This window comes from Camelus dromedarius, chromosome 5, assembly GCF_036321535.1.
Source record: "Camelus dromedarius isolate mCamDro1 chromosome 5, mCamDro1.pat, whole genome shotgun sequence".
Lineage (NCBI taxonomy): Eukaryota > Metazoa > Chordata > Mammalia > Artiodactyla > Camelidae > Camelus > Camelus dromedarius.
The window spans coordinates 14,636,780-14,651,999 of record NC_087440.1 but is presented as its reverse complement, the minus strand read 5'-3'; the positions used below and the strand labels follow the sequence as shown (position 1 = coordinate 14,651,999).

At 40.5% G+C, this 15,220-nt stretch overlaps 1 protein-coding gene across 1 annotated transcript in view; it reads left to right on the top strand.

Moving 5' to 3' along the window:
• AP4E1 (adaptor related protein complex 4 subunit epsilon 1) overlaps positions 1 to 863 on the top strand; it is a 139,519-nt gene extending 138,656 nt beyond the window's left edge. Inside the window, exon 30 of the mRNA XM_064485605.1 lies at positions 154 to 863. The gene's annotated coding sequence lies outside the window, so the exon portion shown is untranslated. The remainder of the gene's footprint in view (positions 1 to 153) is intronic.
• The last annotated feature ends 14,357 nt before the right edge of the window (positions 864 to 15,220 follow it).

Genomic DNA, 15,220 nt, shown 5'->3' with positions numbered 1-15,220 from the left:
CCCTGTCCAGAGAGTTGGGTGCTACTTACACTGCATCCCCTTCCACCCTTTGATTTACTTTAGAACATTTTAACCAATATTTGAAAGCACTTTCTACTCCCTTTCCCCATGGTTGTGTCATTGACTAGGACTTTGATCATGTTATATTTGCAGATTTCACCTTTAAGAAGGTTATCATCTAACATGCACCCCAATGCTCCTGGCAGCACCATTTACAATAGCCAAGACATGGAAGCAACCTAAATATCCATCGACAGATCAATGGATAAAGAAGATGTGGTGTTTACATACAATGGAATACTATTCAGCCACAAAAAGAATGAAATAATGCCATTTGCAGCAACATGGATGGATCTAGAGATTCTCATACTAAGTGAAATGAATCAAACAGAAAAAGACAAGTATCATACGATATATGTAATCTAAAATATGATACAAAACAGAAACAGACTCACAAACATAGGAAACAAACTTATGGTTACCAAAGGGGATGGGGGATGAGGAATAAATTGAGTTTGGGATTAGCAGATACAAACTACTATATATAAAATTAATAAAAAACAAGATCCTACTGTATAGCACAGGGAACTATATCCTGTAATAAACCATAATCGAAAAGAATATGAAAGAGTATGTGTGTGTGTGTGTGTGTGTGTGTGTGTGTGTGTATGTATGTGTGTGTGTATATATATATATATATATAAGCTGAATCACTTTGCTGTACACCAGAAACTAACACAACATTGTAAATCAACTATACTTCAATAAAAAATTTAAAAATTAGCAGGATCAAAATGGAGTAGTAAAAATGGCAAGACCAAATCATCTCTGCTTATTTTTGGAATTTTGCATTTTTAATAAAACAATTTTCCAAGTTTTAATAAACTAATTTTCCAATTATTGAGAAATAATTGACATACATCTCTGATAAATTTAAGAGTACAGCATGATGGTTTGATTTACATGTGTATATTGTGAAATGACTACCACTGTAGTTTCAGCTAACATCCATCTTCTCATGTTGATACAATAAAAGAAAGAAAAAAAGGAAAATAAAATTTAAAAAAAAGTTACCATCTTCTCTCTCTAAATCTTGGGTATGCTGACCCCAGGCATTGGGAACTCAAACACATGATCTGTCCTATAAGGCAAAGTCTGCTTGAGATCTTTCCATCATAGCATCTTCAGCCTTTTTTGTATAATAATTTTTCTTTATTAAGACATTTAAATATATTAAATAATCCTTATACTTAAAGATCATATTTTATAGCAACTTTTAAAGAAATCAATATGCCAGAATATTATTTTATTACAAATCCCTCCTTTATATGCAGTAACCAAAAGCTATTCCTGGCTGTTTTGTTCCCTATGGTTAGGTCACTTTAAGATCTTTCTGGCTACTTATTTTTCTGCACCACAAACATCAAGTGTTTACGTATCTTCTGTCAGCTTCCATTTCGTTCAAAGGAGAGACTTTACTGCGCCTTTCTTTACTCATCCTTCCTGTTACTCACCCCCCCCCCCCCGCCGCCGCCTTTATAATATTAAACTGAAGGTAGAAAGTTTTGTATAGTGTGTGCCTGTGCTGAAAGTGTTAGGGCCCCTTCGAGTCAGTCCCCAACAAGGGTCTTCCTGCCCTATGTGTCCCTCACACCAACAGAACAAGACTGAATTTGATTTGGAAGCAAATAAGTTTATTCTTTGATCAAATAATAGAGACATGTGAGCTATCGCTCTGGGATACACATTCACCAGAAAGGCTCTCTACCAGAGGGCGGCTTTAAACGGTTCTTGTCAGCAGCGCGGGGTTCTCCCTGGGTGGTCGCCGCCGTCTTGAGCTTCAGTGTCGTGTGCAGCGCTTCTGCACACGGCCCGCCGAGCGGAGCCCAGCGAGGTGCCACGTGCAGCGTCTCCTCACACGCCCGCCACCGCCGCCATCTTGAGCTGCAGCTGCCCTGTCTCCTGCGTCAGCAGCGTCTCTACACACAGAACGCCAAGCTGAGGTGCTATTGCTGTCATTTCCCGTGAGGAAGTCTCATTTGAAGTGCCTGGTACAGTACCTCTTGCACGCGGTACCCCATGCACAAGCGAAGCTAGAGGAAGCACAAAGGACGACAAAAGGTTAGACTTCATGGTATTACCCAGATTGTGTTTTTAATTTTCGGGGAATTGTTAATGGGCTTTGCCGGTGACAAAAGCTTAACAGGGCCACTTAACTAGGATCTTTCCAGTCCTGGGACACCTCAGTTTGAATTTATTTCCCTCCCTCCCTTCCCAAAGTTTTGTGAAGAAGCCGTGCAAGTCAGACAGACCCATCACTTACTAGCTGTGTGACCGGAAGTCACCCGGTCCCCTTTCCTCAGCTGTAGGACGCGGATACCACCCTCTTCATGTATTCCTGTAATCAAAATGCCCTCGGCGGGGTGCTTGGCATATAGGAGGAATTTAAGAGATGTGAAATCCTTTCCACTCTCTTTCTATGTAAGCAATATCTTAGAACAGCGGCCCTCAAACTAGTATGTATAAGAAACATGTGTGGTCCTGGGGAAAAAATGGATTCCAGTGCCCCATCCCCAGTGAGTCTGACTCACTAGGTCTGGAAGGCGCCTTTTCAATAACCCGTGATTCTAATGCAGGTGGTTGATAAACCGCCCTCTGAGAGATCCTGCCTTTTATTAGTTTTTGTTTTTGTTTTTTTTTTTAGTAAAGGTAGATTTATTTAGAGAGACATACTACATAGAGTGTAGGCTGTTTCATAAGGCGAGAGAAAGGCCACGAGGTGTCGGGGTTGAGTGCTCAGGTTAAAGTAGAAGTAGATGCACACGCCGTAGAGTGCAGGCCCTCTCTGAAGACGAGGGAGCAAGAGGGGCTGAGGTTCTGCTTTAGAATCATGAAAGTACATGAAGGTAGAGACTGAAGGGCTTCTAGATTACCTCATGCCACACTCACTCCCCATTTGCTTGGCAGAGACACTGAGTTCGGGTGACTCACCCAAGGTCACACGGGGAGGCAGTGGCTGAGCTAAACTGGGAACTCATGTTCCCTGACTCACAGGGCGACTGGCTGCGCCAGGCGGCCACCTCCTCTCTATTAGGAAACAGAGTCTTTCCTGGCTCCAGTTGAGGTTGCCCTGAGCAACTCCCTGGCAATGAATTAAGGGCTCAGACTTCTTAGCGGAAAGGTCTTATAGAAATTGTTTTCTGTAAGGAGTACTCTTGTGTAGCAGCCTATAGATCCTTTCCATTGCCTTGTTGAGAGCACCTTCAGTTTAGGAAAGATTTATTCAGTTATTTCTTTGATAATAGTGGGTATCTCCCTGCCTTTCTAAATTTTCTTCCAGTATCCTTAATTGAAGGCTGCGGTGCCTTTTGATGAAAAACATTTCCTTTGCTCATTTTAACCCTTTCATTGTAAAGCAAAACACAAATATAAAGACCACACAAAACAAATTATGGGTTAGTGGATTGTTAAAAGGCAAACATCCTTCCAACCACCACCCAGGTAAAGTCAGAATTCTGTCAGCTACCCCAGGAGCCCTTCCATGTACCCTGTCCCAATGACAAACTCCATCTCTCCAAAAGTAAGTACAGTCATGGCTTTTATGGTAATCACTTACTTGCATAGCTTTACAGTTTAATTACCCCGATTGTGCATCTTTAGATACCAGGGTTTAATTTTGCTCTTAAAAAAATTAATCTGTCTCTTAAATCTCTTTTAAACTGCACATTTCTATCCATCCCTTTTTTTCTTTTTACAGTTTGTCTTTTGAAGAACCTGATTTATTTGACCTGTAGAGTTTCTCAGTCTTGATTTTGCCGATTATCAGAGGTTTGATCAAACTCATAACTGATCGTTTAACTGGATTATAAGTGTTATGTATTCTTTCATCAGGAGGCGCATAATGTCTGCTTCTCACTCTTTTTCTCTAACGTTAGCAGTCATTGATGTTCAATGCTTTGATCCATTAATTTGTTGGAGGTTGTAAGATGGTGACATTCTATCATTTCATTTTCGTTAATTTATTGGAATAATTGTATAAGAAGAGGCCACTTCTCCTCTTCTACTTTTTAATTGGCTGCATTTTCACCAGGGTGAAAAATACATTCTCCATTATCCCTTGTATCTAGGTGTGACCATATGACTAAGTTCTGGGCAATGAGCTATAAATGGAAGTGTCCTGTGCAGCTCCTAGAAAGTCTCTTTGAAGTGAGAGAAGGATATTGTTTTGGCCTATCTTCCTTCCTATGGAGGCAAATATATGGGGGACTAATGCAAGATGAGGGCTAGTTAGTAAACTTTGTAGACTCCTCTGGTGTTCCTCTGGGCTGATAATGGTCTAGAGCTGTCTCTGGTGATTAACTTCATGTGTCAATTTCTGGTGTACAGCACAATGTCCCAGTCATGCATATATGTATACATGTATTCATTTTCATATTCTTTTTCATTAAGGATTATTATAAGATATCAAATATAGTTCCCTGTGCTATACAGAAGAAATTTGTTTTTTAATCTATTTTTATGTATAGTGGCTAACATTTTCAAATCTCAAACTCTGAAATTTATCCCTTCCCATGTGACTAACTTCTGTCCTTCCTGTTAGAGAGGGGTGTGGGGACACCTTTACCCATTTATGTCCTGCTTTTAGGCAAACAGATGGAGGGCAGAAACTTTTATTTGCTCCTCAATTGCCTTCAGCTCATGAATCCTTATGTCAGAGTGGCATATTTTGGATGGCGTATTCTGCTGTCCTTCACTTTGATGGATTTAAAATTTTGGTATGAGTTTGTTAGCTGTTGTAACAAAGTACTGCAAACTGGGTGGCTTAAAACCATAGAAATATATTCTCTCACGGTTTTGGAGGCAAGAAGTTTGAAATCAAGGTGTTGGCAGGGCCATGCTCCCTCTGAAGCCTCTAGGGGAAAGTCCTTCTTTGCCTCTTCCTAGATTCTGGTGGTTTCTGGTAACATTTGGTATTCCTTGGCATGTAACCTCACTTCAATCTCTGTCTTCATCATCACATGGCATTCTCCCTGAGTGTCTGGCTCTCTGTGTCTTCTCTTTTTATAAGGACATCAGTCATATTGATTGGCCCACTCTAATTAGTATGACCTCATCTTAACTAATTACATCTACAAAGACCCTATTTCCAAATAAGATCATACTCACAGGGACCTGGGGTTAGGACTTCCCCTCTTTGTGGGGACACAGTTCAGTCCAAAACAATGCCTTGTGCTCCTTCCAAGTGGAGTAAGTGGGCAACTGGCTTTATGGATCTGTAGTGATAAAACTATGGAGTGAGGGGAAGATGGCAAGAAACAAATAGTGACAACTGAGTGTGCTCAATTGTCAAAGATATGAAGGAAATATAAGCAGAGAACTGGAAGGTGTGGGCTGTGGGGGAGGAAGGGCAGAGGGGCCCACAGAGAAGAGTTAAAATTGACTCTGATGCTGAGTGAGATCCTTCAGGCAGACACGGAGTAATATGGGCAGAAGCATGAAGACTTGAGCTCTCACTGGCACCCAGGGACTGACCATGCTGTCTTTGGTGTGGCTAGAGAGGAGGGTGTTGTGTGACTTTGGGTCTTAAAGGATTTGGATTTGCATTCAAGTCTTGGCGTGTAATCCTAAGGCAGAGGTGAACAGCTGAGGGCTTTTAGTGGGATCCATGAGATAAGATTTGAGTTTTAAATAAAGGCTAGCCAGCCAGCATTGTAAGTGGACTGAAGATATTTTTGTGGAAGTTCTGGTGAGCCTCGGAAGGCACCAGCTGCCCTGGCTGCTCCATTCTCCCTCACATTCTTACTCTGATACCTGACCTTGATACCCACTCTGGCTCCTATGGTTTTGCTGACCATCTGGCTTGAGAGCCCATACAAGAGTTTTGGCTTTGTTTATCCACCCCTCCCCTCCCTGTAAGCCTGTGGGATTTCCACATCTACATTGTGGTGTTGGGAGTGGGAAGGGGGGTAGGTTGAACATTAACAAGATGATGCAGGTGAAAGCACTTATTAAACTGGAAAATATTTTACACAAGTTTGGCTTGGGAGTGTGATAGACCTGGTGCACTTTTTTTTTTTAAAAACAGCTCTATTGTATTTATTTCTGGTATACAGCACAGTGATTCAGTTGTACGTATATATTCCTTTTCATAATCTTTTTCATTATAGGCTATTACAAAGTATTGAATATAGCTCCATGTGTTATACAGTATAAACTTGTTTACGTATTTTTTATATATTATTTAGTATCTGCAAATACTGAACTCCCAGTTTATCCCTCCCCACCCCTTTCCCCCGCTGGTAGCCATAAGTTTGTTTTCTATGTCTGTGAGTCTTTTTCTATCTTGTAAATAAGTTCATTTGTGTCTTTTTTTTTTTTTTAGATACCACATATAAGCGATATTATATGGTATTTTTCTTTTTCTTTCTGGCTTACTTCATTTAGTATGACAATCTCCAGGTCCATCCATGTTGCTGCCAATGGTGTTACTTTATTCTTTTTTAATGGTTCCATCGAGTATTCCATTGAATATATATATACCACAACTTCTTTATCCACTCATCTATTAATGAGCCTTTAGGTTGCTTTCATATCTTGGCTGTTATAAATAGTGCTGCTCTGAACATTGGGGTACATGTATCTTTTTGAATTAGAGTTCCCTCTGGATATATGGCCAGAAGTAGGATTGTTGAATCATATGGTAAGTCTATTTTTAGTTTTTTAAGGAATCTCTGCACAGTTTTCCATAATGGCTGCACCAAACTTCATTCCCACAAACAGAGTATGAGGGTTCCCTTTTCTCCACACCCTCTCCAGCATTTATTGTTTGTGGATTTTTTAATGATGGCCATTATTGCATTTCTCTGATAATTAGCAATACTGAGCATTTTTTCATGTGCCTATTCACCATTGTCCTATTTCATGTGCTTATTGGCTATGACTTCAGTGGATAAATGTTTAGGTCTTCTGCCCATTTTTGATTGGGTTATTTATTTTTTTGTTATTGAGTTGTATAATCTGTTTGTATATTCTGGATATTAAGCCCTCATCAGTTATATCATTTGCAAATATTTTCTTCCAGTCTGTAGGTTTTCTTTTTTGCTTTGTGAATAGTTTCCTTTGGTGTGTAAAAGCTTGTAAGTTTAATTAGGTCCCATTTGTTTATTTTTGCTTTTATTCCTATTGCCCGGGTAGACTGCCCTAAAAGAACATTGCTGAGATTTATATCAGAGAATGTTTTGCCTATGTTTTCTTTTAGGAGGTTTATGATGTCTTGTTTTATGCTTAAGACTTTAAGCCATTTTGAGTTTATTTTTGTGTATGGTATAAGGGTGTGTTATAACTTCATTGAGTTACATGCGGCTGTCCAGCTTTCCCAACACCATTGTCAAAGAGACTGTCTTTTCTCCACTGTATGTTATTCCCTCTTTTGTCAAAGATTAATTGACCATAGATGTGTGGGTTTATTTCTGGACTGTCTTTTCTGTTCCATTGATCCATATGTCTGTTTTTATGCTAGTACCATGCTGTTTTGATTACTGTAGCTTTGTAGTATTATCTGAAGACCATGATCTAATTTTAGAACATTTTCATCATCCCCAAGAGAAACCTTGTACCTGAGCACATCCTGACTCCACCCTTTAAGAGCTGTACAGCTGTGGGCAACTTATTTAACCTCTCTGAGCACCTGTTTTCTTCTCTTGTAGGTGGGAATAGTAAGGTACAATTTCATGGGCCTATTCAAGGGATGAATGAAATGGTACATAGCACCCTTAGCACACAGCGTAGCACAGGGTAGGCCCTCAATAAATTTGAGTTCCCTAAATTAATTTTGGCAGTTGTTTTTCTGGGCCTTAGGAATCCCCCCTGAGCAGTTATTTATGAATCAATCATTGTCCCAGCATCCATTTTTTAACAAAAATTGAAGTATAGTTGATTTACAATATTGTGTTAGTTTTAGGTTATGACATAGTGATTCTGTGTTTTTTTGGTTTTTTGCCGATTATATTCCATTATAGGTTATTACAAGATGTTGGGTAATTCTTTGTGGTATACAGTAAATCCTTGTTGCTTATCTATTCTATGTATAGAATAGATCGTATCTCTTAATCCAATACCCCAAATTTGTTCCTCTTGCACTCCCTCTTTTCTTTGGTAACTGTAAATTTGATTTCCATGTTTATGAGTCTGTTTCTCTTTTGTATATGCTTTCATTTGTATTATTTTTTAGATTCCACATATGAGTGATATCATATAGTATTTGTCTTTGTCTGTCTGACTTACTTCACTAAGCATAATTTTCTCTAGGTCCATCTATGTTGCTGCAAATGGGAATATCTTATTCCTTTTTATGGTTGAGTTATAGTCCATTATATATACACCACATCTTCTTAAGCCAGTTATCTGTTGATGGGCACTTGGGTTATTTCCACATCTGGGCTATTATTGTAAATAGTGCTACTATGAACACTGAGATGCACGTCTTTTCAAATTAGTGTTTTCATTTTTTTCTGGATATATACCCAGGAGTAGAATTGCTAGATCATATGATAGTTCTGGTTTTTGTTTGTTTGCTTGTTTGTTAGTTTTAATGAACCTCTGTACTGTTCTCCATAGTGACTGTACCAATTTACATTCCCACCAATAGCATGTGAGGGTTCCCTTTTCTCCACACCCTCTCCAACATTTATTTGTAGCCTTTTTGATCACAGCCATTCTGACAACAATTTTTTTTCTTAAGAGCTCACAGTCCTTATGCTTAACCTAATGTTTTAAACATCTCTCCCAATGCCTGCAATACACCATACCTCACATGCACATGTACACAGATACACTAATACAATACACATGAACTAAGCAAGCTTTGAGAGATACAGAGAATTTCTGCAATATTTCTATGCTTGTAAAGCTAATTGCTCTTTAAATATTTAATCTATCAATCTATCTATATCTGAAGTTTCTAATTTGTATTTCTTTAACTGAAAGGGCTTATTGCTCTTTCAGAAGATATACAGTAGAACTATCCACGGGCAAAATTATAAATTAGGCAAGGTTGTATTTAGTGTCTCTCTAACTTAGAATCAATAATAACAATTTCTTGGCCTGCTCCCATGTGCCAGGTTTAGAGTTGAATATTTTTATGTGCATCTCTTTATCTTTGGCTTACCTCTGAAAGTTAAGTCAGTATTCATATCACAAAGTAGAAATTATAATCACCCCCATTTTTGTAGGGCAGGAGAAAGGAGGCCAAGAGAAGGTGTGTCACTTGCGCATGGGTGTACAGCAAGTAGAGGTGTCAGGATTTGAATTCAGGACCTCCTGCAATGATGGGTTAACACATAGCTTCAGTTTAGGCTCTCTCCAAATGCCTCCAGGAATCTACTTTTAGAAGACAGGTAAATTATTCTCAGAAGCATCAATGGATAATAAGGCAGGTCATTACTCCCAGTTACTTCCATTTTGGTAGGGGCTGCCACCTTAACGGCCTAAGCAATCCTCTCAATCCTGGAATAGTAACAGAATTACCCAGGGAGCTGTAAAAATATTTAGATTTCCTGGCTCCACTACAGTCTGCTTATAGTGGAATTTTTTAGGATGGATTTTAGAATCTGTATTTTTGGAAAGCTTCCAAGATACCATTTTAGACAGAAAATTTAGAAACTATAAAATAAAGGAGTACAAGAAAATACAGGCATTTTATAATTTAAATTTTACTACAAGCAAAGTTGATACACATGATAGTTTGGGGAACATAGTCGTAACACATATGGCAGGTGGTAGGTGTATGAGTTGAGGGACCAGTAACTGCTATACATGTAAACCCATCACTCCCTATGGCTTAACACAATAGAAATGAGTTTCTCGCTTATACAAAGTCCATGACAGGTGGCCCTTTGGGATCTCTCTTCCCAGCAGGGATTCAGGAACCCAGGCTCTTTCCATTTTGTGCACCTCCATCGTTAACGTGTGGCTTCCAAGGTTGCTGGGGAAGGACAATTAGGAGGGACACTCACAAGTTGCGGTTTTATAGGCTGGGCCTGGGAGTAGAACACACTTCAGCAACTAGAACTCAGTCTGTGGTTATGTCTAAGCACTAGAAAGGCTGGGACATATAGTCTGGCTGCTCCTACGAGGATGAAGAAACAGGTTAGGTGAACTGTTAGCCTGTCTTCCAAAGGGTTAATATCTTACAAATTGATAATAAAAAGGCAAACAATCTAATTAAGAATGGGCAGAGGATAAGGACAGACTGTTCATAAAAGCACAAACCCAAATGACTAATGAACATTAAAAAGATGCTCAAGCATTCTGCTAGACAGGGAAATGCAAAAAAATAATAAAGTAACAATGGGTTATCACTTTCCACCCATCAGGTTGACACAAATTAGAGTGATAACACCTACTGCTGGTAGGAAGCAGATGAGAATACACTTATGCATTGTTGGTAGAGAGAGAGATTGCTACAACATTTTGGAAAGAAATCTAGCATTAGCAATTAAACTAAAAGGCACACATCATTTCAGCCTCACAATTCCATTACAGAGAATAGAATTATTCTTTCATAGAATAGAAGCAGGGTGTATGGGTAGATATATCCTAGAATATTTATTGCTTAGTGACAAAAATAGGACATAAAGTTTCCACAATAAGGGAATATTCCAATGCATTATGATTATCAATATTCTGGAATGTTTTGAAGTTTTAAAAAAGATGATTAAGGTACTCCCATGAGGTATTATTAAATGAGAAAATCAAGAGTCAGAGAAATGTATATGATTTCATTTTTAAAAAAGGATAAATCAAAGGATAATCCATATCTCCCTTTTAAAGTTATGATTATTATCATCATCAGCAACCTATGCCTGTGTATTTATGTACATATGATTGATGAGCATAGAGAAAGGTTGCTAACATTGGTGACCCGGGCCACGGACTGTGGGTATCAGGGAACAGAGGTGGAGTAAGAAGGTAACCTCCCCTCTGCAAAACTACATTTAAAGAAGTAACAATAAAAAATAGCTTGTGTGATAAGACCTAATTAAACTTATATGTATATATTATATATATTAATAAGGAAATGCATGAAGTTTTGGTCTTTGATGTGTTAGTAATGGTTATCTCAGGGTAGAGTTTCAGGTGAGTTTTTGTTTTCTTTGTATCTTTATATATTGTTCAAAATGTTACAATAAACATTTATTATATAAACAGGGGGAGACCAATGAGCTTTTTCATGATATAAAACATAAAAAGCTTCCTGAGTGATTCTGATGATTAACCAGGCCTCATCATCAGGGTTTGACTTGGGAAGCTCAAAAAATGGAATTTCAAGCCTCAGAAATCAGAGTGTTAAGAAAGCAATTCTGAATGAGGGGCCCCTGCTGGGACTCCAGAAACCACCCACCATGGGTCACTTCCTACTTGCAGCATGCTGAGACTAGCTCTGAGGGGAAATGATGATCAGCTGGGGCATGAGGTGTTTGAGGAGTGTGAGGATTGACTCCTGCCTGGTAAGCATCAGATTATGGTTCAGGTGCTGGCTTCTGATATCTGAAAGTTGTAGGTTGGGGATAGGGCAGCTGGTGGAGAGGTGGGTGGCAGGAAAGTGGTGGTGCTCAGGGGTGGGGCAAAGACCTGGTTGCAGCACAGACTGGGGTTTGAATCTGGGCCTTGCCATACTCTAGACACATGACCTTGGACCTGTTCCTCCAGCTCCCTGGGCCTGAATTTTCTCATTATGAAAGTGAGGATAATGATGTCTCCATGGTAGGTTTGTTGTCAGGAAGGGAGACAGTATGTGTGGGTGCTGGAGGTGGACCAGACAGTTTTATATGTGTATCAGCTTGTGAGAAAGCTCATGTCCATGGTCCTGGGGGGCCCATTGCTCAGCTCAGTGGGTAGTGGAGAGGTGAGGGGCATCAGCAAGGCGAGGTATGGGGGCTCTCTCCTGTAGTAGCCCTGGCTTGAGGACGTTCAGGCCACTGGGAAAGGTGAGAGGCCCAGGCAAGCCTGGCTGAGGGTGTCTATCTCTTCTTGCCCATCATACCCTCTGGACTCAGTTTCCTGTACTTTCCCTCCTCCTTTCCTTCAGTAAATTCTTGTGGACTGTAATTAGGTGAGTGTGATGGACTGAATGTGTCCCCACCAAACTGATATGTTGAAACCCCAACCGCCAATGTGGCTGTATTTGGAAATGAGGTCTCCAAGGGAGTAACTAAATTTAAATGAGGTCATAGGGCAAGGAGGCTTGACCTGATAGAATTTGTGTCCTTTTAAAAAAGAGACCCCAGAGAGCTCTTTCTCTCTTTGCTAATACACCAAGGAAAGGCCATGTGAGGACACAGCAAGAAGGTGGCCGTCTTCAGACCAGGAAGAGAGGCTTCACTAGGAACTGAATTCTGCTGGAACCTTGATCTCAGACTTTCCAGCCTCCAAAACTGTTAGGAAATACATTTCTCTTGTTTAAGCCACCTAGTCTGTGGTCTTTTGTGAGATTTCTAGTTGTAAATAATAAGATTCCTTTATTCCGTTGACTGTTCCAATGTGCTACTCAAGATTGACATAGAGTCCAGGACCAGTCCAGGACCCTCAAGATGTTCTGGGCCCAGCAAGGAGACAGATGAGTAAACAGAATGAACGCTGTTTACACTGGGTGCTCTGGGAGCAAAGAGAAGGGTATGGAGACTCAGTGCACATGGCCCAGTATTTGCTAATGGGATCCCTGGATATGTTTTCTTTGGCCTTAGTAGTATTTTAAAAATTGGGAAATCTTACATAAAAATCTAGACTTCTATCTTCTCTTGAAAATTCAGACTCTGGTCACACTGGGCCTGCATTTCCACAGCTACCACCTTCAGAGATACTGTTCACCACTCTTCCATTGCTCCCTATTATTTACTTGCTCATTCTGATGCCCTCCCTTCTGTCACCTGTCATGTGGGATCCCTGAGGTAAATGGTGCCTTTTTTATGCTCATAAATGTACACAATTAATTGTGGATTTTCCCTCTGTGTTAGCCAGCGAGCCAGGTTAACTCAAATGAGGTCCAAAGCCAAAATGCTGACACAATGAAGTTCTCCTAGCACCAGACTGAATCACTGATGCAGGAAATTTCAGAGTTGGGAGGGACTTGCGGATCAGGTAGTATAAGCATCTCACTTCCCTATGTGGAAGCAGATATCCAGAGAAGTGAAGTCACCCACCCCAGGTCACACAGCTAGAGAGCAGATAGCAGCCAGGATGAGAGCTTGACTTCCCTGATGCCTAGTCAGATGCTTTTGCATTCTGATAAATCATTTTCTCCCCTACTATTATCTTGTTAGAAAAAGAGAAGTATCAGTTTGCCACACGGACTTGGGAAAGTATTGTCATGTGATGTTTAATCCATGTTCAGGCCCTTTTCTTCGCACTGTCAGAGGAATTAACAAAAGAAAATTATTGGAAAGTGTTAGCTGTGTATTATGGCTTCCAAGCCCATGAGCACAGATGTCCACTGGCAAAGTTAAAATAAAATTGGAAGAAATTAAAACTCATTTTGTTTTCCAGGCCCTGGTAATAAAAAATTCTTGCTGCAGATGAGTGCTCAAGCTCTGTCTCCTCCCCCTTATTATCAAACAAAAGCAGAACGCAACAAAAATAGAAACTAATGCAGAAATCTGCTCTGGTTTCTTCTTTTGTGTACCAATGTTTTTGTTGGTGAAATCACATTATGGAGCGTCCATTACAATGGCTTATCTTTCTAGGCCCCAAGGTAACTATTAAGGATGTAAAGGGATGGCCCATTGTAAAGCAGGATGGCATGACAGCCCTATCTCTTTGGGTCTCTGTGCCTCAAATTTGTGGAGAGAGTAATTGAAAATGAAATCCATCAAAGAATGACCAAGATGAGAAGCTGTATCATCTGGTTGTTAAGGCTATGGGTTTTGGAGCCAGACTTCCTGGGTTCAAATTCCAGCTCTGTCACTGACCAGCAGCCTGACTTTGGGCTGATACTTAACCATTTGGTGTCCTTATTTTCTTACTGGTAAACAGGGATGATGATTCTATACCCTCCTTCCAGGGTTATTTTGAGAACTCAGAACACTAAACCCCAGTGTCTGGCTAGATAATTGTTAGTTGGACCATTCTGGCAGGTTACCAAGATTCTCTCCTTGACCAAAGACTTGTTAGGCTCCTCTGAACTCTCTTTTTAATTAGGCTTTGACCCTGGGCTTCCATGTCTGTTCTTGCCAAGCCTGGTTTTAGGAAGAATCCTGCTAAGTCAGTTTAGAGAAAATCCCCCATCCCTGATACCCAGTTACCCTTGATAAATGATCAGATTTCTCATTTCCCATCTTTGGTATCTGGTCACCCTGGCCTGCCTTTAGTAAGAATCCTGTTAAGTTGGTTTAGCAAGAGTCCCCTTACCATTGATGTCTCCTCTTAGTAATTTTCCATCCACTGTCCCCTCACTCTGCTCATTGGCTGTGAATTCCCACTTGTCCTTGTTGTATTTTGGAGTTGAGCTCCATCTCTGTCCTATTGCAATACCCCTATTGCAGTGCACGGGGTTCTTTATGTTCACTCTCATTTAATTTTTGCAAAAAGCCTGTGGTTAGGCAATACTTCCTAATTTCACAGATGAGGAACTGGAATCAGAGTGGTTAAATGACTGCCCCAAATCAGCCTGGGGAGTCAGTGCTGGAGAGTAGCTTTGAGGCTGGAGCATGTGACCATGCCCCCAGGCACTGTGGGAGGCTTGATGAGAGCGTGGATGAAGAATGGGACGCAGGAGAAGAGATGGGGATGGATCTCATATTCGAAATAATACAGGGCCACACATATAGGAGTCTTTGAGGAGTTGTTGGGGGTCACGGATTAGACTTTCCTGAGCTGACACATCAGGCTGAAAACATTTGCTAGGCTAGTAAGGGTGATGGGGAAGATGAGAGGGAGTGTGGGTGTGTGTATATGTGCGTGTGCATGCATTCATGCGTGCGTGTCTAAGAGAGAGATTGGGTAAATTTTCTGTACTATTTCCTATGTTTCAGCCCAGAGGTTACTCACCGCCTCTTCCTGAAAGAGAATTCTTGATCTCTGAGCTGGTGTCCATAGATTCCATGATCTGTTAACCCTGATCCCACTCTCTGTGAGAGACTGTGCTTTGGCGAGAGGGACCCTTAACCTTTGGGTCATAGAGCACCTGAGCTGGAGGTTGAGCAGTATACGCTCTTCAGTTTAAGTT